Below are 23,759 nucleotides of genomic sequence, written 5' to 3'. Positions count from 1 at the left end.
GTTCGGAAGGCAGGTTGGTGCTCAATAGAACTAATAGGAGCTGGCAGGGTGAAAATGTCCCTACAATAAGGCCTGTTTTTTTCGTGATTACTTCAAATTGACAGCAAGTAGTTAGGAAATATGGTCATATTATTCAACTGGGCTCCACGGCGCATGCAATGAACTAGTTTTTATCAGAAAAAAGCGTTGTTAAAAATGTCATGTGTCCAGCCTGCTAGTAAGAAAACAAGCTCCGTAGCTAACGCTAACAGTAGATAGCTACGTTATTGGCCCTCGGTACCCGTTATTACACCATTTGCTCTATCACCGACGATTGTCAATGGAAGTCATGCTTTAGGCGCGCTCATAATTAGTTCAACATATCACAAACTCACCTTCAAACGTTGTGGCTAAAAGTCTTTATCGACAGTTGTTTGACTGAGTAAGAACACGCAAGGTTAAAAACCAAGGATGTAAACTTCCGGATGCGTTCTTCTTCTTCTTTAAGGGCGGAATATATAAAACAATGGTGTATTACCGCCACCTGCTGGATGGGATGAAAACTAAGACTTCTTGTTAGTTTGGCAAATTTAACACATGCGGGGTGGGGAGTCAATGTATCCAGTATATCCTATGAAAACTAAGACTTCTTGTTAGTTTGGCAAATTTAACACATGCGGGGTGGGGAGTCAATGTATCCAGTATATCCCCGCAAGGTTGGAGTTAGCTATATAGATAGATCGCTATATATAATAACGAGATGCTCATGTCTCCGTCATAACAATGCGAGTCGTTGTCCAAAAGGCGGGAAAGTTTAGGTCCAAAATGAACCCATAGAAACACCTTTTGGACAGATTTTGGAGCGAGTGAAACCTCTCGCTTTGCCTCTTCCTCTCTTTACAGTGTATTACTGTGTTTAGAACGTGTATTACTGTGTTTAGAAGGTGTATTACTGTGTTTAAAAGGTGTATTACTGTGTTTAAAAGGTCTATTGCTGTGTTTAGAAGGTATATTACTGTGTTTAGACGGTGTATTACTGTGTTTAGAAGGTGTATTACTGTGTTTAGAAGGTGTATTACTGTGTTTGGAAGGTGTATTACTGTGTTTAGAAGGTGTATTACTGTGTTTAGAAGGTGTATTACTGTGTTTAGAAGGTGTATTACTGTGTTTAGAAGGTGTATTACTGTGTTTAGAAGGTGTATTACTGTGTTTGGAAGGTCTATTACTGTGTTTAGAAGGTGTATTACTGTGTTTAGAAGGTGTATTACTGTGTTTAGAAGGTGTATTACTGTGTTTGGAAGGTCTATTACTGTGTTTAGAAGGTGTATTACTGTGTTTAGAAGGTGTATTACCAAAATGTGTACACTTGAGGACAGTAGGGGAACGCTAATTGTTATGGAAGTCTATATCTGCCGAAAATCTATTGGATAATGCAAATTGTCTAATGATAAATCAATATCACATTCGTCATTTCTTTTCCCATTTATGTGGGCATAATATCAATTGAACCCAGAACTAAAGTCTCACATAATTTGGTCGGATGCTCGATTACCATGTATGTTTAAAGTAATGTTTTTTACAATAGATTAATATTTGCATAATGTGTGATAACATTCATATACAAAAATACGGTTTGTTGTTTCCTTAGAACTTTGTTCTGAGAATTTCCCAACAATCTCCAAATTGTTTCCTTTCAATTGCTACCATGGTTATGCATACATATGCTGCTCATGTCTTTTTCTTTTTGAAACATTTATATTTGGGCCTGTCCATAGTTTAAATTATCATGCTGATGTTTGGAAGGTCAGTCCCTGTGATCCATAGCTCAGTATGAATTGTGAGAGTGGTTACATTTCTCCAGCCTCACCCCTCAGCTGTTTACCAAAAAAAGGGACCGCTTTTTGGGGGGAAAGGACTTTGTTGATGTTGGAATCCCAGATTGCTCCTTTAATTAAAGTACAATACTTTTATTGTATGAAAAAGCTGTTTGCTGAGTAATAAGTCCACAGTCACAAAGGAAGTGTATGTAGATCCACATGTTTTTAATCAATGCTCAACATTTCACCATGAAAATCATATTTTATGCAACACAGGAAAATGGTAAGACTTTGATCTTCAATTCTTTGGTCTTGTTTATTCAGCAACTTCTTTTCCCTGTAAGAAGAAATAAATAATATAATGGATCAGTAATAATAATGAACATGATAAATATATGGATAGACTTGGATAGAATATAATGGATCAGTAATAATAATGAACATGATAAATATATGTATCAAGCATTGCCCTTCCTTAAATGTTCTTCTTAGAGATCTTCAATACAGTTGAGTGTAAAAGTTCAGTATTGACCTCTGAGAAGACTGAATCATAGGTGGTGTTGATGTGGTCATATCTGAACATGAGTCAGGTACAGGTCTAGCAGCAGTTCTGTACCTTTCCAGAGTCACGGGTCTTGGCTCTGAGCTTGTTGACCTGATTCTCAGCGATGTCAGCACGCTCCTCAGCCTCCTCCAGCTCATGCTGAACCTTCCTGAACTTAGACATGTGCTGGTTTGCTGCTTCCTCCTGGGCGAGGAAAGGGAGGGAGAGCAGAACATTAGCGTTTGAAGCTTCAGGTAGCAAATAAAAATATTATTTTCAGAAAAACACATATTGGCAGATTTAGGATAGCAATGTATACAGGGAGATATATGATACTGCAGAGAAAGTGAGTGTCAGAACGGGAACGAACCGCTGCCTCCAGCACTACCACTAGACCAGCTAATTAATATTCAATCTCCTTTAAGTTGGTAACACATAAAAGGCACTCAAAAATGTGCATACTTTCTTCAGCATTTACTTGCACTATCAATTATCATTGTTGACTGGTGTGCTGTAGCAACACTTCAACTAAACCGTATGGACATTACGTTTTGTAGGGGGAAAAAAAACATTTTCCATTGTATGCTTTCAGAGTATTTGACCTAGTCTGTGACTCACCGCTTCCTCAGCCTGCCTCTTGTAGGCCTTCACTTTCATCTGCAGCTTATCTACCAGGTCCTGAAGTCTGTTAACGTTCTTCTTATCCTCCTCAGTCTGTGGGAGAAGAGCAAAGAATCAATGTCACAATAGTTTTATACACAAACCTCTCTGTGTTAGTGTCAAGTGTGTGAAGAAGGCACTTTCTCTATCTCTTACCTGGTAAGTGAGCTCCTTGACTCTGTGCTCATACTTGCGGACTCCCTTGACTGCATCTACACCTCTTCTCTGCTCGGCCTCCACCTCAGTCTCGAGCTCACGCACCTTTGTGGAAGAAATACATGTAGGTATTTGTTTGAGGTGGTGAAATCAAATCAGACCTAACAACTATTTGTAAAACGGTAGAATCTTCTACCCAGTCAAGGTCTTCTACCCACACAGTTGTTATCTGTTCCTATGTACTCTGTAATTATAACAACAACTTTTCATTATCTAGGTCAGTGGTTCTCAAAGTGGAATTTACATTTTACATTTGAATTTGTTTATGAATATTTATAGCAAGAACAGATTAAACAGCCAGGGATCTTTGGAAAACGTTTAGAGGATGCAATACAGTACAATATAATATTATTCATACACAATGTATGTTATTAACTCTTAGAATAAACAACGGGTCTGGGAGGCTCTCAACTCAAATTCATCTTGTATTTGAACTATGACTTTTAACCATTTTGTCATGCGTTTAGCGGTGTATGGTGCAGTACCAGTACGGCGACTAGAGGTCGCCACTCGCATGTTTTAATGTTGTGACATTGTATTAATTATGGAGCTCGCGCTCTGGCAGTTGAGAGTAGTTTGCCAAGTGAGCCAACAGCAAGACAGAAGCACCTACATAAATACATTTTAATGTCTTTATTTTGAAAGTAAGCGAGTGGAAAAACACCATATTCAAGACGGCAAAGTTTCTGGAGTATGTACATATGTTTGTTGAGATGTTATGTTGTATTTTCAGGTTTTACGAACTTATTAAAGTCCGCTAGCCTAAAATGTAATTCAGCCATTAGCCTGCTAGCTGGTAGCCCCGCATAGCAACGCTAGCTTGCCTAGCAACGGTTGTTGAATGAGACGTAACAATAGAGAGATAAATTATTACTATGACATTAATTCGATGAATGTATATTATATTCTGTGTTGATATTTATTGTGAATTATTATTATTATTATGATCGAAATGGCAGATTAGAAGAAGTCTTGATCCAATTACCTTTTTATTTAAAGGTCTTGGATCAACTCCACTAAATAAGTGTACAATTATTATAATTTGTTTTGTTGTGATCATAAATCCACAGTAATTTAAGCTTTAAAACTGCAACATTTTCTCTCAGATGCAAACAAGGGGGACTTAACAATGTTATTTCCCAGGGCCCCAGACTTGATTAGTCCAGTCATGCACTGCAGAAGTCATAGTAAATCTGCGTGGATGCTATTTTTGATGCACTTTAAAGTAGGAGTTGTGTTCTGATATTATGAAGGGGGTCCCTGATGAATTCGCTATCACAAAAGGGGTGGTCCCCGATGCAAAGAAGTTTGGGAACCCCTGATCTAGGTGGGTTATTGTGAGAACAAGTCATTAAACAATGTTCCTGTTTATTTTTTATATGATCAAATACATTTCCAGCAATCAGTCTTTCAATCCACCCTAATCCACCCTGCAGGTATCTCACCCTGGACTCCAGTTTCTGGAGCTGCTTCTTGCCTCCCTTCATGGCCAGATTCTCAGCCTCATCCAGGCGGTGCTGCAGGTCCTTGACTGTGACCTCCAGGTTCTTCGTCATCCTCTCCAGGTGAGAGCTGGTGTCCTGCTCCTTCTTCAGCTCCTCGGACATCATGGCCGCCTAGAATAGTAATTTGTTTATTTTATGCACCAATGATAATGTCCCTCTCAGATCTTTGTTGTTCTTAACCAGCACAGCTACCATTTCTCTTGAGGACAAGTCAAGTTGATGTAATTCAAGGACTCACGTCAGTGATTGCCTTCTTGGCCTTCTCCTCTGCATTCCTGGCCTCCTGGACGATGTCATCCACCTCTCCCTGCACCTGCACCAGGTCAGTCTCCAGCTTCTTCTTGGTGTTCAGAAGGCTGGTGTTCTGAAGGAGGAAACAAGATGATTTGTTTGACTCTCAAGATAACTTGCAAGTCACAAGACTGAAATTCTGAACATCTAAAGCAAGCACTGTCAAATTCCAGGTGTGTTTAAATAGTATGCTTGGTTGAGTTTCATTAGAAATGGCTTTTGACCCATACCTGGGAGTGCAGCAGTCCAACACGCTCGCTGGCGTCTACCAGCTCAGTCTCAGCCACTTTGCGGCCTCTCTCTGTCTGCTCCAGAGCAACTCTCAGCTCCTCGATTTCCACCATCAGACCGTTTCTACGCTCCACCATGGCGGCCTGCTCCTTCATGTCTTCTGCAGCGCGGACGGCGTCATCAAGGTGCAATTGGGCATCCTGGGGTTCACAATGACATACGTTCATTAGAACTTGTGGAAGTAGGGGTGATAGGATCGATCAGTGATAGAAATATTCATTGGTAAGAATTTCCCCAGTATCGCTACCTTTAGTACATAAACCACTCTATTCAAATCCTCTATTCTATTATTTGCTACAGATTCACAAATCTACAAACACATCTCTCACAAATCCCTCTCCATGTTCAGGTGTTTGAACCTGATGTCCCAGTCCCTTTACCTTGAGCTGTCCCTGGACAGCTGTTTCTGGGCCTCAGCGGCCTGCCTGTTGGAGTGGCTCAGCTGGATCTCCATCTCGTTCAGGTCTCCCTCCATCTTCTTTTTCACCCTCAGGGCATCATTCCTGCTCCTGACCTCAGAGTCCAGGGTGCTCTGCATGGAGTCAACCACCCTCTGGCTGTTCCTCTTGATCTGCTCCATCTCCTCATCCTTCTCAGCGATCTTCCTGTCCACCTCACCCTTGATCTGGTTCAGCTCCAGCTGCACACGCAGAATCTTGGATTCCTCGTGCTCCAGTGTTCCCTGGACAAACAGAGGCAGTCAGGCCAATTGTGTTCAAATCATTTGGATGTAGGAATTAAATATATATGACTACAATATACTCCAATACAGGCATTATTGGACTGTAGCTGGCGTTGGCTAGTGCTTTTCCCATCAAACAGCTGTAGTTTGTACCTCAGCCTCCTCCAGAGCGGTCTGGATCTCAGACTTCTCTGTCTCCACGGTCTTCTTGGCCTTCTCCAGCTCATGGATGCTCTTGCCAGTCTCTCCGATCTGCTCAGTCAGGTCAGAGATTTCCTCTGCACACACACACACACACAGAAGCAATTTAGACTTGGGAGATTTTCAGTGGATATCGCCAATGCACTGAAGTTGACATTAGCAATATTAATTGCTGTTAATATGATTCAATGAAACATGAGCCAAATAGAACTGCTGTCAAATGCTCACGTTGCAGGTTCTTGTTCTCTCTCTTCAGAGTCTCCAGATGATCCAGAGCCTCCTCGTAGGAGTTCTTCATCTTGAAGAGTTCAGTGCTCATAGAGCGAGCCTCCTTCTGAGCTCCTTCCAGCTCAGCCTGGCCCTCCTCATACTTCTGCTTCCACTCTGCCAGAACCTAGGGGAATCCATGGGATTTTCATCAGATGTCATTGATGAAGAGTTTTGAATCAGAAATATGCTACAATTATACTACAATTCATCATATTTCAAACAGTAAATATCAGCCGAAGGTGAGGTTTATTCATTTTCACCTTGTCAAAGTTCCTCTGCTTCTTGTCGAGGTTGGCGGCCAATGCGTTGGGGGTCCTCCACCTCTCCCTGCAGCCTCTGCTTGGTCTTCTCCAGGGAGGCGCACTTGGAGTTGGTCGCCTCAATGGTCTCCTCCGCCTCCTGCAGACGCTGGGCCAGCTTCTTCCTGTTGGACAACAGAGGTTGGTTTTATGGAGTGATACATATGTTTCAATACATATTGATGTAACTTTTTCTCAGAGCCCCCTACCACCCTCACCATCCACACCATATCTGAGTTTTTCTGTTGTGTGCGACTCACTTGGCCTCCTCCAGCTCCTCCTGTGCGCTGGATGGCATCAGTTTCATACTTAGTCCTCCACTGAGCCACCTCACTGTTGGCCTTGGACATGCCGCGTTGCAGCTCTGCCTTGGCCTCCTGCTCCTCCTCAAACTGCTCCCTCAGGAGGTCACAGTCATGGCGGGCAGACTGGACACCATGGGCCAGTGCATTTTTAGCCTGTGAGAATGAAAGACAAGGAGAGATGAGTGAGATAGTCAAACACATTATGGTCGAAGTCTCTGAGGGTGGAGAGACAATAGGAGTCTCTGAGGGTGGAGAGACAGTAGGAGTCTCTGAGGGTGGAGAGACAGTAGAAGTCTCTGAGGGTGGAGAGACAATAGAAGAGTCTGAGGGTGGTGTAGTCACCGTCTATGTAAAGATACGGCTCTAAACTCTCCATTTTGGGTCCCTTACCTTGACCTCCTCCTCAATCGCCCTCTTCAGCTCCTCCACCTGCTGGGTGAAGGCCTGTTTTCCTCTGGTCAGCTGAGACACCAGGGCTTCCTTCTCCTCCAGCTGGCGACCAAACTCACCTGCAGGGACAGAGGGACATTTTGTAAATAGGGTCTCTGTTCTCTAAGATTGAAAATGTATTTTGAGGTATCATAGGGCAATGTTAGTTTCTACTGTACTGTTCACAATGTATGTGGAGTGGACTATGTGCATCTAGCCCCTAATACATGTTGTGTTCTACTGAAGGAAAGCATTGGCTTGTTGTTCATTGTTGATGGTACCATTTTCTGTCAGGAGTCTGGCCCTCTGTCCGCTGATGTCGTTGACCTGGCGAACATTCTCATCATTCTTAGTCTTGAGCTCACTCAGCTGGTCCTCAAGAGTACGGCACATCTTCTCCAGATTGCCCTGTTAGTGAAACATGTTCCATCATTACTTTATATATGTGACTCCTGTCAACTTCAGTTCACTTGAATGGTGATGTAGTTGACCCTCCTCAACACTGCTTGATCAAAACATCACTACTCACCTTAGCCTTGGCGACGGCCTCCATGTTGATGGAGAGGTCATCAATCTCCATCTTGTATTCGCTCTTCTCCTTCTCCAGCTTCTGCTTGACGCGCTGCAGGTTGTCAATCTGCTCCCCGAGCTCAGCCACACTGTCGGCCTGCTTCTTGCGCAAAGCGGCGGCTGTGGCCTCATGCTGCAGGGTGGACTCTTCAAGATCACGACGCAGCTTCTGGAACTCAGCCTCACGCTTCTTGTTCATCTCAATCTGAGCAGCAGTGGCGCCTCCGGCCTCCTCCAGCCTCTCGCTGATCTCCTCAAGTTCCCTGGAGAGATCGGCCCTCTGCTTCTCAACCTTAGCCCTGGCAGCACGCTCAGCCTCAATTTCCTCCTCCAGCTCCTCAATACGGGCCTAGAACAGGTGTAAAAGCAGGGGGATGAACACTACAATACAGTTTAAACAATTGAACCTCACAAAATAATAATAGTATGTATATTTTGCATAAATGTGTTTAATAAAAAGCCAGTTACACTAATATATTCAGTAGACAGTGTCCCATGCAGAAGCCAAACCCTCAAAGGTAAGAAGTTAGACAAAGGACTCTAGATGGATATAAGCCATTTTAACATGTATATTGTCATTGAGGGCTGAGTGGGGATGGTAAGAAGCACCAACAAGAAACACCATCTTCCAACCTACTGAGCCATCAGAAGCCACCTGGAAAACTGTCTGCTGCCAGAAAAAGTGTTATGATTTTTTAAAGGAAATGATTCAAGTCTGTGCTTTTCTGTACTGGAGCTTATATCCTGTACTATACCTGGAGTTCCTTGATCTTCTTCTGCAGCTGAGCTCCCAGAGACTGCTCATCCTCAACCTTGCTGAGGAGCTGGGTGGTCTCAAACTCCTTCCTAAGAAACAAAAATATGTCAAATGCAGAGGTGGTTTTGGTTCGATAGTGTAAAGGGAGAGTATTATACCATTCACTTTTCTTTTAAGAATCACATGCAAATGCTAATTAAAAAACAAAAACAACCATTATTGCAGGTAATACTGTTCTCATTTGTTTGTGTTTACTTCTTGATTTTCTCATCAGCTTGCTGCTTGTCAATCTCCAGGTCCATTATGGACTCCTGGGCCAGTTTCAGATCTCCCTCCAGCTTTCTCTTGGATCTCTCAAGGTCCATACGGAGCTTCTTCTCTTGCTCCAGAGAACCCTCAAGCTAGAAGATAAAAACACATATATTATTAAAATCTAAACAACTGAAGATAATTTAATCTTACATACTATCATGGCCAAAATGTCAAACTCCACTCACGTCGTCCACTTGCTGTTCCAGCTTGGTCTTGGCCTTGGTCAGAGTGTTGACTTTGTCCTCCTCTGCCTGCAGGTCATCCAGTGTCTGCTGGTGGGCCTCTTGGAGGGCTTTCTTCTCCTTGGTCAGCTTGGCAACACTCTCATCCATAGATGCCATCTCCTCTGTCAGGTTTTTAACCTGTACATTTCCACAACATAATTATACTTCACCATAAAGGGGAGATTTAGTTTGTTATATATTGCCTTCAATTAATTTAGATTAGAAATGCCTCAACAATTACTGTACTATGTATTCAACACTAGGTGGCAGTGTTCACCATGCCCCTCTACTGAATGGAAGTCAAATATGACATTTAAAAAAAAACTTTATTTAAATAGGCAAGTCAGTTAATTCAGAACAAATTCTTATTTTCAATGATGGCCAAAGAACAGTGCCTTGTTCAGGGGCAGAACGACAGATGTTTTACCTTGTCATCTCGGGTAACCTTTCTGTTACTAGTCCAACACCACTAGACTACTTGCCGCCCCATGAGATGGGAGCAGAACATGCAATACATTTGGGGAGTACCCCACACAACTGAAATTCTACTATTGTGTCCTAATTGTTCCTGCACCCACAATACAACGTGAATTCCATTTCTGTTAAGCTATGTTTTGAGTTGATTATCGATTGGATTATTGTTTGGTTAGACTGTCAATAGTAAGACCCAAGACCTTGTTTTCAGTGGCGTGCTTCTCCTTCTCCACTTTGGCCAGGGTGAGCTCCAGGTCATCAATGTCCTTCTTCAGCTCAGAGCACTCATCCTCCAGCTTCCTCTTCTTTGCAGTCAACTCAGCATTGATCTCCTCCTCATCCTCCAGCCTCTCGGTCGTCTCTTTGAGTTTGGCCTCCAGCTGGATCTTGCTCTTGATGAGCCCCTCACACCTTTCCTCAGCATCGTTCAGACTCTCTCCTTCCTGGTTTCAGAACAGCAGAAACAAAATCAGAGGCCTTACTTTGTATCCAAGTATACATGTTACTCAAAGAGCTCAGAGCAAATCAATAGACATTCAAGAGATATATAACATGGGAAATACAAATGTGTGTTCATATGTATGTGTATTCATGTGTATGCAAATGTGTGTTCATATGTATGTGTATTCATGTGAATGCAAATGTGTGTTCATATGTATGTGTATTCATGTGTATGCAAATGTGTGTTCATGTGTATGCAAATGTGCCCGGGTCACTCACAGACGCGACTTGGAGTGCCAGGTCGTTCTTTTCCTGTGTCAGGGCCACCAACTTCTCCTCCATTTGCTTCTTTGTGGCCAGAGCCTTGGCCAGGTCTGTCGTCATCTTCTCATAGTTCTCCTTCATGTTGGCCAGCTCCTTCTCAGTCTCAGCGCTCTGCAACAGGGGCTTGATCTTGAAGTACAACTTCATCCATGGCCAGGTTTTGACATTCATGAATGAGCGGATGTTGTACTGGATGGCGTAAACTGATTCTCTGATTGACAGAAAGGACAGAGTGACATGGTGAGTGACATACTTAAAGCTACATTCTGGGATTAGATGAACAACAAAACAGAACCACCTGCCACTGTTTTTTTACAGCTGAGGAATGGGGCTAGGAACATGTAACCCCTCCTAAATTCATAGACAGTGGTCTAGATGCAAGATCTGACAGGTCGTGCATTCTAAGCTCATGAGACATTTTATATTCTTCAAGAATGAAAAGGTAAATACCAAAAATGTAAATGACAGTTGAACAGCCAAATCCCAAACTGCAGCTATTAAGCTAGAATCCTTAGTTGCTACATCCATTTCTGGACTAAATTAATTAACCCAAAAGCTTTAGTAGACCATTATAAAATGTACTTTCTCATTCTGAACAACTCAAAGCATATACAGTATGTAATCATAATGCATTAGATACAGGTGGTTGACAGAAAGCTTTGCCAAGATGTCTACTATTCCTCACCTCCTCTCCATCATCTTGGTGAACTCTCTCCTCATGAGGAATCCACGGCTGAGAGCCTGGACCATGCCGACCAGAGTGGCCAGCTTCTCATCTCTCATCTCCTCCAGGACACCCAGCAGACCGGCTTTGAAGAACACCTGAGACACAGGTTAACACGGTCAATGGAACCACAGATAGAAAGGGTTGAATCAAAAGAGGGGAACAACACCACTAGATTGATTTAAACAACATTAACTCTGCAATGGTTGCAACCAAACCATGTGACAGGTTGTTTCTAAGTTGTTAGACATTGTTCAATTGTAGATTAATAATGTACACAGATACAGATAACTGCAGCCATACCACTATAACACCATGCACATGATAATGAGTTTAGATTCTCTTCTATACTTGTGATACATGACTTTGAAGAAAAACAGTACAATGTTTTGCCACCTTTTCCATTAGTTAAATGAAGAAGAAAGAACAAAAGGATGGATAGATCACCTTGAGAGATTTTATATGGTACCGGTTTAAATTATTATTCCAGTTGTGTTTTGTTGTCAGCTTTTATTGGGGTTTTTTGACTGACCTTGGTGTGTCCAAACTTGTAATCCTCGTGATTCACATCAATGGACCCAAGCAGCTTCTCAGAAGCCTTCTTGTTGTCCATGAACTGTCCCTCAGGGATGACGCTGGCATTCAGTACTTTGTACCTGAATAAAGATAGATTATTTACATATGTGCAGTTGTAGGTTGGTTATATTACGTAAAAGGTAAGCTTATCCTTGGAGCAGATCTGTGAGCATGTGTGAATTTATGTTTGTGTACCTCTGCTTGAAGTCAGCATAGATGATTCTGCTGGGGAATCCCTTTCTGCAGATCCTGATACCCTCCAGTACACCATTACACCTGAGCTGGTGGATAACCAGGAAGTTCTCCATCAGACCTGGTAAAACAAAACAAGTCTCTTTTAATACTAATAAACAGGTTATAGATTGGGATCGTTAAGGTTACTGATACTGTACTGATAAGATGCCATATTTAACTCAATATTTCTTGTACCTGGAGTCTTTGACTCATTGGGGATCAGGCAGCGCACAAAGTGAGGATGAGTGCTCCTCAAGTTGGTCATCAGCTTATGTAAGTTCTCCTGTAAGAGGGTTACAAACCATTTTCTCAGACATCATTTATGATAATCAATGCAACTTTTGAAGGACTGAATATACACATTTCAAAAGCTCACCCTGAACTGGGAGGACACGGATGGAACCACCCTTCTTCTTGCCTCCTTTCTTGGTTGTATCTGTTAAAATGTGGAAAAGTTAAATATAACTAGAAAAGTACATTTCCTAGAGGGGGTGGAATGAATATAATAATTAGAAGAGTATGTAAGAAATCTAGAGTGGTCTTGTATTCAGCAAGCACACTAATTATAAACCAGAGAATCTCTGGTTAACTTCACACTTATCTAGAGGCAAATGCTGCCAATGAGATTGTGTAGAATAACACCTATTGTATGATTAAATTAACCCAGTAATAAACCCTGAGAAAGTGTGATACATTCAGAGACTTTAAAGAACATTTGGTTGTAACAAGTGCTTTAAATGAAATCTTGTGACGTGATGCTAGTCTTACCCTCAGGTGGGGCAGTAGGATACAGGGCAGCCAAAATTTTTACTGGGGACTTCCCGTACAGTTGACAAACTGAGTCGTTCAGGGGATCCTTGTTCTTCTCCAGCCACCCAGTGATGTTGTAGTCCACAGTTCCGGCGTAGTGCACCAGGGAGAAGTGGGCCTCTGCCTTGCCTTTGGCAGGCTTGGGCTTCTCAAACGCCTTTGTTTTGCCAAGATGCTGGGAGTACAGCTTGTCCTTGAAGGTAGTGTCTGAAGACTTGGGGAACATGCACTCCTCTTCAAGGATGGAGAAGATGCCCAATGGCTTTACGAAAAGAGATGTATATCAAATTAGTGATATTTCCATTTAGGATCACATTTATTCCTTTTGCAAACATTCTATTTACGGATTACATTCATTTAGGAAACATTGAGTTCTCAACAGTCAGATACCTTGTACCATTAAAATCCTCACAGACATCGTACCTTCTCAATAAGCTCAATGCAGGCAGCCAAGTCCATGCCGAAGTCAATGAAGGCCCAGACGATTCCCTCCTTCTTGTACTCCTCTTGCTCCAGGACGAACATGGTGTGGTTGAAAAACTGTTGCAGTTTCTCATTGGTGAAGTTGATGCACAGCTGCTCCATGCTGTTATATTGTTGATGGAATTTTAAAAGGGATCATTTCATCATACAAGACTGTAATCCATCTCAATCACAACTAATTGTCTTGTTCTGGTCTCATACTCACGTCAAAGATCTCAAACCCGGCAATGTCAAGCACACCGATATAGAACTGCCTTGGCTGCTTGGTGTCCAACATCTCATTGATACGGATGACCATCCACAAGAACATCCTCTCATAGATGGACTTGGCCAGAGCACTGACTGAGTTATTAACCTGCAATGATAATACCTCAAATTAATATGTGAGATATTGACCATGTCTCTTGATAAGAGCTAGGGAAAAACAAGATACGTTTTGTTTTTTAAGCTATGCACTCATCCCCAAAATAATTATGGTGCTCAGAAAATGGTAGATGCTCTGTTTGGCTGACTTACCTGAGGCACAGTCTGTCCCTTGGTCACATACTCGTTGCCGACCTTCACTCTGGGGTAGCACAGAGCCTTCAACATCTCAGCTGAGTTCAGGCCCAGCAGGTAGGCGATTTTATCAGCCACTGGAGAGAGAACCAACAACAACAGACTCAGGGACACAAGATCACTTGTTTCTGATTTCACACTGACAAAATAGTTTGGGTAACTTCTTTGTGGGTTAGGTTTAGGATTTCTCACATATCCATCATTTCAAATCATTTCTGGAGGTTGGAATTGTGTCTTAAAAATAACTCCTGCCTGACTACACTGGGTGTACAAAACATTAGGAATACCTGCTCTTTCCATGACATAGACTGACCAGGTGAAAGCTATGATCCCTTGTTGATGTCACCTGTTAATTCCACTTCAATCAGTGTAGATGAAGGGGGGAGACAGGTTAAAGAAGGATTTTTAAGCCTTGATACTGTTGAGACATGGATTGTGTATGTGTGCCATTCAGAGGCTGAATGGGCCTAACAAAATATTTACGTTCCTTTGAACAGGGTATGGTAGTAGGTGCCAGACGCACTGATTTGAGTGTGTCAAGAACTGCAACGCTGCAGGGTTTTTCACACTCAGCAATTTCCTGTGTGTATAAAGAATGATCCACCACCAGCAGGACATCCAGCCAACTTGACACAATTGTGGGAAGCATTAGAGCCAGCACCCCTGTGGAACATTTTCGACACGTTTTCGAGTCCAGGCCCTGACAAATTTATGCTGTTCTGAGGGCAAAAGGGGGTGCAACTCAATGTTAGGAAGGTGTTCCTAATGTTTTGTACACTCAGTATATTTCTATCTTTGGGAATGGGACTAATGCTTTATATATTGTATATCTATGAGTGGGACTCACCCTCTGTGCCGTCTGGCTCTGTCTGCTCCTCACGTTGCTTCTGCTTGAATTTCAAGTTGCCATGGTGCAATACAGCTCCTGTCAGCTTGTAGATGGCCTGCTTCTCTTCATTAGTGAAGCCCAGGATGGTAATGGCATCCTGGCATTAAAGAGGAAGTACAACAGTGATGAACTGAATGGTAGTTTGGTATGTGAAAAAAATGAAGATTCCCAGCTGCCACCAAGTTGGAATTGCACAGTGCATTCAGTGTGTATGGTGGTCCTAGCCATTCCCTATCTAGAGTTTGGTTAACCCTTTGTTTTACTCACATCTGTGGCATCCAGCTCTTCATTGTCATTGATGCTGGCCACAGTAATCTGACCCTGACTGCACATGGGGAAGTCGTAGGGGTTAGTGGTGATGAGCGCCATTTCTGTGGACAAAGGAGAACAGCTTGTCAGTTAATTCTCTTAGAATTCTGCTGTTCTAACTTCAGTATCTCTCCCTCCTTTACTCAATAGATGGACTCAAGGATACATGTAGTATATAATGAATAACATCAAAAGAGGAGAATGAGACTTGTGGACTAGTGCATCACAGTGCATTACTTGATAGATATTTCCCAGAGACCTTCCAAATGTCTAGATGCCTTGTTACCTTGGATGTACTCATTGTAATAGTATTATTAGTGTGGATTATAGTGTAGAGGGGTTGAGGGTAGATGAAGCATGGGACAAATAACAAACAAAAGACAACTATTGTAAAATACATTGTGTATGTAAAATGTATATAGTATGTATAAACTGGAAGTAGAAGCCTAAGTATTGTTGTCCATTTGTTAACTCCAATTAGGGGAGGGATGGTAGGGTTAGGGGAGGAGTGGTAGGGATGATAGGGTTAGGGGAGGAGTGGTAGGGTTAGGGGAGGAGTGGTAGGGATGATAGGGTTAGGGGAGGAGTGGTAGGGTTAGGGGAGGAGTGGTAGGGATGATAGGGTTAGGGGAGGAGTGGTAGGGATGATAGGGTTAGGGGAGGAGTGGTAGGGATGATAGGGTTAGGGGAGGAGTGGTAGGGATGATAGGGTTAGGGGAGGAGTGGTAGGGATGATAGGGTTAGGGGAGGAGTGGTAGGGATGATAGGGTTAGGGGAGGAGTGGTAGGGATGATAGGGTTATGGGGAGGAGTGGTAGGGATGATAGGGTTAGGGAGGAGTGGTAGGGTTATGGGAGGAGTGGTAGGGATGATAGGGTTAGGGGAGGAGTGGTAGGGATGATAGGGTTAGGGGAGGAGTGGTAGGGTTATGGGAGGAGTGGTAGGGATGATAGGGTTAGGGGAGGAGTGGTAGGGATGATAGGGTTAGGGGAGGAGTGGTAGGGATGATAGGGTTAGGGGAGGAGTGGTAGGGATGATAGGGTTAGGGGAGGAGTGGTAGGGTTATGGGAGGAGTGGTAGGGATGATAGGGTTAGGGAAGGAGTGGTAGGGATGATAGGGTTAGGGGAGGAGTGGTAGGGTTATGGGAGGAGTGGTAGGGATGATAGGGTTAGGGGAGGAGTGGTAGGGATGATAGGGTTAGGGGAGGAGTGGTAGGGATGATAGGGTTAGGGGAGGAGTGGTAGGGTTATGGGAGGAGTGGTAGGGATGATAGGGTTAGGGGAGGAGTGGTAGGGATGATAGGGTTAGGGGAGGAGTGGTAGGGTTATGGGAGGAGTGGTAGGGATGATAGGGTTAGGGGAGGAGTGGTAGGGTTAGGGGAAAATCTGGGTGGGAATCATTTTCTCTGGACCTCTACTTTGTCGTACCAACTATGTCAGGTTTGTGGCCTGTCATCATCTGGAAGAAGATGTGGTAGCCTCTCTCATCGGGCAGCTGGAAGGACACTCTGGACTTCTCCAGCAGACCTGGGAGAGAAAGTTGTAGTGACACAAGGAGAGTGAGAAAGAGAGAGAGAACATGAGATAACATTTAATGATATAATATTTTTTTTTACATTTGATGATATGATCTCCAAACAATAATCTGTGTGAATTTAGGAAAGCATTGAGAAACAATCAAAACCAACTCACAGGTTTCAATGTCAGCTTTAGCCAGTTTACCACCTTGGAAGTGAATCCTGATGAATTTACCCTGTTGAGGATTATGGGTGTTAAAAATAGGCCAACAAATTAATCTAACATTTGACTTTGATAAATGTTAGTTTGTTGGACAGATGTTGGGTCTATTGATACAGATATAGGATCTTGATGTATGATCCAGTTTGCTACAGCAGGGGGGGAAATCCTGCAGCAACAGGAAATGTGAATTATTAAGTGGATTGCAAATCATTTAAAGAACATTGGTAGGGGTTGATATTTTTATTTTATTACTACAGCAACATCAAGAGTACAATTTTAAAGTGTATACTATAGGGAACTAATTAAATACATTTTTCCAATATAAGGTAACTTCCACAGTATGCCCTTCATACTTACAAAGCGAGACGAGTTGTCGTTCCTCACTGTCTTGGCATTACCGTAAACCTCCAGTAGAGGGTTAGCTGCAATGATCTGATCCTCAAGAGACCCCTGATTGAGACAAACACAAGTTGCTCAAAAACTGGTAAAGTGCTAAAGTACATTTTTCTTCATTGCTTGAAATGTGTTAAAAAGGCAAACACAAGAACAACCTACCTGCATTTTGCTGGGGTCTACTTCCTTCTTCTTCTCTCCACCAGACACTGCAATGGTGGCAAAGTACTGGATGACACGCTTGGTGTTGACAGTCTTTCCTGCACCGGATTCTCCACTGGTTTATATGACATAGAAAGAGGGGTTTTAGTTACATGTTTGAGTGTCAGATTGTCTTTCACTAAGAAATAGCGTAGAAAAATACACTGTTAACCTGTGTTCTGACATAAGTCTTGAACAAATAATCCTTCTCATCGACTCGTTATTACACATAACCTGATGCTCTAATCCATTCATATTGTCATGTATTTCATCACACCAAGTGACCCAATTTATTACAATAGAAACACTTTCTCAAGTGACATTTTAGTAAACAACTTATGTAATCAGGACGGACTGGTTCTCCTTATCTGGAACCAAAAAAACACATTACTTATCATACTCAAGCAACATTCAGGGGACATTATTTAATTCATAGCATCATCATGAATTTCACTTTGGAGCATTTTCCATTCAAGGGTAGTGAAATCAGATATTCCCATCAAACTGTTATTACCTAGACTAGAAAACAGTAGACACCTCTCTGAAGCATATTCCATTGATGCATCCGTTAATCTATCCATAAGCACTTAATTGACTTTGAGATCCATATGTCCTTATGGACATCCATTCATCCATCCATCCATCCATCCATCCATGAGAGCTCGTACCAATCAGCATGAACTGAAAGGCGTTGTCAGAGACTGAGAAGATATGGGGTGGAGCCTCCATCCTCTTCTTCCCTCTGTAGGCGTTGACAACCTCCATGTCGTATATGGGGAGCCACTTGTAGGGGTTCACCGTGGCACAGAAGAGCCCAGAGTAGGTCTGGATGAAATAATAATTAAATTAGGGTATTAGTAAAGTCAGATGTTCTTTTACCTGGATTTATGTGAGGATGTGGGTGTTCTTTGGTTTACTGATGTGGGTCTACTGTATTGATATGTTTTGGTTTCTACCATTCATTACAGTGGTGTCACTTTACCGAGCTATATTGTAAGCTGCAAAAGTATATATTTTTATACTAATACAATTGCTTGAAAAAAAGTATTTTGTTTTTAACAAGTAATATATTTCTCTCTCAAAGAGATCGGGGTCAGAATTATAGAGGTCTATTTTCATGTCATCCGACTAAAGCACTGGTTCAAATCCAAGTGTCAGTTCCATTTTAGTAAACTCCAGCCGTTTACATTTGTTGGATGACACGAAAATAGAGCTCTTTGGGTAAGCCAACCAGTGATGGGTTTGGTGCTGAAATTAGAATGCATAAGCAGAAAAGAACCCCAATTCCTACTGTAAAATACGGTGGTGGATCTTTGATATTATGGAGCTATTTTGCTTCCACTGGTACTGGGGCCCTTGTTAAGGTCAATGGTATCATGAACGTTATCAAGTACCACGATATTTTAGCCGAAAACCTCGTTGCCTCTGCCAGGAGGCTGAAACTTGGCCGCAAGTTAATCTTCCAGCAGGACAATAAACCCACGTTGACATGAAAATCTGCAATGAAATGGTTAATTGGCCACAAAGTCAACATTTTGCAAAGGCCATCTCAGTCTTGGGACTCGAAACCCATTGAAAACCTGCGGTTTGAATTCAAGTGGGCAGTCCATAAGAATGTCAAGGATCAGGAAGGATTCTGTATGGATGAGTGGTCTAAGATCCCTCCCAACTCATAAAAGATTTCAGAATACATTTTTGCTCATATTTATCAAGAGTGTCAATATTTTTTGACTCCTCTGTATGGGTAGTACTGTATTTATTTATTTATTATGTTCATGTATGTGTGTGTTTGTATGTGCAGGTTTCTTACATAGATCATCCATGCTGCATAACACTCTTTGAGGTTATACAACACAGAGGCTTCATTCAGGTAGGTCATCATGGCCATGTCCTCAATCTTGTCGTACTTAGGGGGGTTCATCTCATAGATGTCTGCATCTTTGAACTCTTTTCCTTCCTGAAACCATCAGAAATCTAGATTACAACACAGATCAAACTGGACATGACTGAATTCTTTTTTCTCATTAAATACAAGTTGAATCATTAAAAAAATATATATATCCATATTTAATCCAACTACTTAGTTATCACCCACTGACACATACATGGTGATTCTTGACTAGTCAACATGAGAAATGTGTTAGTTATATATAGTCAAAAAGCAAGTAAATGCTTCATAAAGTGTTCATACCCCTTAATTTATTCCAGATGTTGTTGTATTACAGCCTGGATTCAACATTTATTCAATGGATATTTTTAAAATAAAATGTTGCACATTTATTGATAATGAAATACAGAAATATCTCATTTACATAAGTATTCACACACCTGAGTCAATACATGTTAGGATAACCTTTGGCAGAGATTACAGCTGTGAGTCTTTCTGGGTAAGTCTCCAAGAGCTTTACACACCTGGTTAGTACAATAATTGCGCATTATTCTTTTTTATATTCTTCAAGCTCTGTCAAGCTGGTTGTTGTACATTGCTAGACAGCCATTTTCAAGTTGTGTCATAGAGTTTCAAGCAAATTTAAGTCAACTGTAACAAGGCAATTCAATGTCGTCTTGGTAAACAACTCCACCGTATATTTGGCCTTGTGTTTTAGGTTATTGTCCTGCTGAAAATATTAAGTCTGGTATTCAATCATGTTGGATTTGCTCCAAACATAACACTTTGTCTTCAGGACATGAAGTTAATTTCTTTGCCACATTCTTTAGAGTTTTACTTTTAATGCCTTATTGCAAAAATAGGATGCATGTTTTGGAATATTTTTATTCTGTATTTTCTCCTTTTCGCTCTTTCATTTCGGTTAGCATTGTTATAATGTTGTTGCTCCATCCTCAGTTTTCTCCTATCACAGCCATTAAACTCTGTAACTGTTTTAAAATCACCATTGGCTTCATGGTGAAATCCCTGAGTGATTTCCTTCCTCTTAGGCAACTTAATTAGGAAGGGCGCCTGTATCTTCGTAGTGACTGAGATATACCATCCAAAGTGTAATTAAAATGTTTTTGTTTTTTTACCCATCTACCAGTAGGTGCCTTTCTTTGCAAGGCATTTGAAACCCTCCCTGGTCTTAGTGGTTGAATCTGTGTTTCAAATTCACTGCTTGACTGAGGGACCTTACAGATTATTGTAGGAGTGGTAATCAGAGATGAGGTAGTCATTCAAAAATGATGTTAAACACTAGTATTGCAAACAGAGTGAGTGCATGCATGTATGTGTATCTTTTTTTTAAACTTTTTTTTTGTTGACATTTTCTTTAAGAATTTAGATGATTTTTCAAGGAATAGTGTAATTGCACAAACTTGAATACTTTTCAGATCAGACTTACCTCCTTAGTGCCGTCAGGTTTCGTGACTGTTACAGTACACTTCCCGTCGGCCCTGGCAGTGACCAGACCCTTAAGGTACAGCTCCGCCTTGTCTGCCACATAGCAGGAGTTCTTTGAATCAAAGGGTGCGGTTTGTGCCTCAATCCTTTCCCTCTCAGGCTTACGGAGGTATATGGCAGCCTTGCCGTAGATTTGCATCTCCGCGTCCGTACTCATGGTGACGGATAACTAGGAAAGAGATGAAACAAGAAACATGATTGACTCTGTGGTGCTTCCTCCCCAGTCAACAGAGTTAGGTGAGTGGTATCTCAGAATATTCTCACACTTTTTATGTGAAGAGCCAAACCATGTCTCACCTTCTTTTCCCCCTCCTACAGATGAATGTGTACTTCTTGGAGGACCCTGTGAAACATGAGAGTGTTGTGAAAACGCACAAGTCTAAATGCTCATCATTTAGCCGTCAAAAAACATTTTGGCAACTCACTTTACTACACATTCAAATAATTACCCCTGAAAGCCCAGTTACATTCTAGAACCTCTTCAATTTATGTAAATGAGAGTTACAGATTGGAAGTAAAACATTTTAAATCAATGCCACTTTATTGCATACTGTCAAATCTTACAAGAGACATGCATAACTTAATTCAAACACTGCAGTTAGCTACTGCCTCAGTTGCTGAGTGCAAACATGAGACAAATGTAAAAGTTGGAGAGGTCTTACCACAGAGGAAGAAGGTATCTGACTTATGGATGCTGGGGCCTTAGTCTCCTTATATCTGGTTGGAAGTGCCAACCAAGCAACAGTTAATTATGGACCACTCTGGGGAAGGACATGGATTGTAGGAGAGACCTCCCCCCCAGACCTGTGTGTCTGTGTCTCACTAGCCCCTTCCACTTCCAGGAGCACCACACTCCCAGTACATTACTTTGTAATGTCATGTTTGTCTCTGAATTGAATTTCACTGAATTTACATAAAGTAGATATGTCATTGCTAATAATTATTATAATGTCAAAAAAAATGTGTTGGATTAATCAAATTGATTCCAATGTTACTCCCACTGACCCTCAAATACTGTAATGGACTGAGTCCATGTTACTCCCACTGACCCTCAAATACTGTAATGGAGTGAGTTTCCCCACTACAACTAATACAGTTTTCATCTGACCTGATTTAAATCTAATCTGACCTGATTTAAATCTAATCTGACCTGATTTAAATCTAATCTGACCTGATTGAAGTCTAATCTGACCTGATTGAAGTCTAATCTGACCTGATTGAAGTCTAATCTGACCTGATTTAAATCTAATCTGACCTGATTGAAGTCTAATCTGACCTGATTTAAATCTAATCTGACCTGATTGAAGTCTAATCTGACCTGATTTAAGTCTAATCTGACCTGATTTAAATCTAATCTGACCTGATTGAAGTCTAATCTGACCTGATTGAAGTCTAATCTGACCTGATTGAAGTCTAATCTGACCTGATTTAAATCTAATCTGACTTTATTTAAGTCGAATCTGACCTGATTTAAATCTAATCTGACCTGATTTAAGTCTAATATGACCTGATTTAAGTCTAATCTGACCTTATTTAGTTCCATTTTAGTGGCATTAATCCTCATCAACAACTTTATATATATGTTCACCTGTTATTTATATTGTTTAGCTTGTAAACACATCTGAACTGTCTCCTCACCTCATGCTTGTGATGTAGATGGTCGTTACCTCGTGCTTTGCTCACTTTGATGACACATAACACCAGAACAGTATTTCAATAATCTTATCCACTCATATTGCTGACAGTGATATAACTGCCTCAAACTGTTCTCACAGTCTGAAGTAAACAGCTTAGAAGCTGAGCTGGCTGATTAAAAATGTAGATGTAGAAAATAGTACAAATAAAGAAAAACCCTTGAATGAGTAGGTGTTCTAAAACTATTGACCGGTATATATACAGTGGGGCAAAAAAGTATCTAGTCAGCCACCAATTGTGCAAGTTCTCCCACTTAAAAAGATGAGAGAGGCCTGTAATTTTCATCATAGGTACACTTCAACTATGACAGACAAAATGAGAGAAAAAAATTCCAGAAAATCACATTGTAGGATTTTTAATGAATTTATTTGCAAATTATGGTGGAAAATAAGTATTGGGTAGGCAACTAGATTCAGCTGTGGGGCGATTTTTGTCAGAGCGTATGGTCAGGGCGCAGGAACATAATTACAATATTTTTGTACTCTGCAAATTGACCACAACTAAGCCCAAAAATAGATTGTATTTGAAAATATCAATAATTCATACCTTGATTACATTGCTCATATATCTATTTTTTATTTGTGGGAATACTTGGGAATAGATTACCTCAATTTTAAAAATATTTCCTGAATTCCAGGTGATTTCGCTTGTTTCGTTTAAAATGAAAAAAAAAAACATTACAAAAAAATTCACTAACAATTTTGTAAGGCCAAAAAAACAAACATTGCCGGAGCAATTGGGAGTCCTATAGGAGTGAGTCGACTCGATTTAAGATGGCCCGACCAAAGGTTTGGGTTTTGGAACCAAGCTGCCTTGCAAGGCCTTGCTCTAGTCAACGGCAAAGTCAGCTCAAAACAGAGGTGTCGTAGGTTAAGCAGGTGCAGTAATGAATACGATTCTGTATTGTCACATGCAAAGGTGATTGCTTTTGATACAAACGCTTTATCTGCCTTCCCAATAAAAACTATTTCGAAAATTCGAACATATGCAGTATTTTATGTTAAATAGATATCGTATGTTTCTGAACGATGCATCATGCTTCACAACAAGTTGATTTAGCTGAACCCACTGTGTTAGTGCTGGTCTGGAATAAAAGCCTGCACACCATGTGGATGGGCTGTCCAGAACAGGAGTTGAAGGCCCCTGATATACTGTTATTAACT

General features: G+C 41.4%; 1 protein-coding gene and 1 pseudogene across 1 annotated transcript in view; both read right to left on the bottom strand.

Moving 5' to 3' along the window:
- Nucleotides 1-23,759, bottom strand: part of LOC115117933 (zinc finger protein 271-like) — a 43,401-nt gene that overhangs the window by 3,309 nt on the left and 16,333 nt on the right. The gene's annotated exons all lie outside the window — the stretch shown is intronic.
- On the bottom strand, nucleotides 2,001-21,235 carry LOC115121128 (myosin heavy chain, fast skeletal muscle-like; annotated as a pseudogene).

This window comes from Oncorhynchus nerka, linkage group LG15 (genome assembly GCF_034236695.1).
Source record: "Oncorhynchus nerka isolate Pitt River linkage group LG15, Oner_Uvic_2.0, whole genome shotgun sequence".
Classification (NCBI taxonomy): domain Eukaryota; kingdom Metazoa; phylum Chordata; class Actinopteri; order Salmoniformes; family Salmonidae; genus Oncorhynchus; species Oncorhynchus nerka.
Note: the sequence above shows the minus strand (reverse complement) of the source record. Positions and strands in the feature narration are given on the sequence as shown.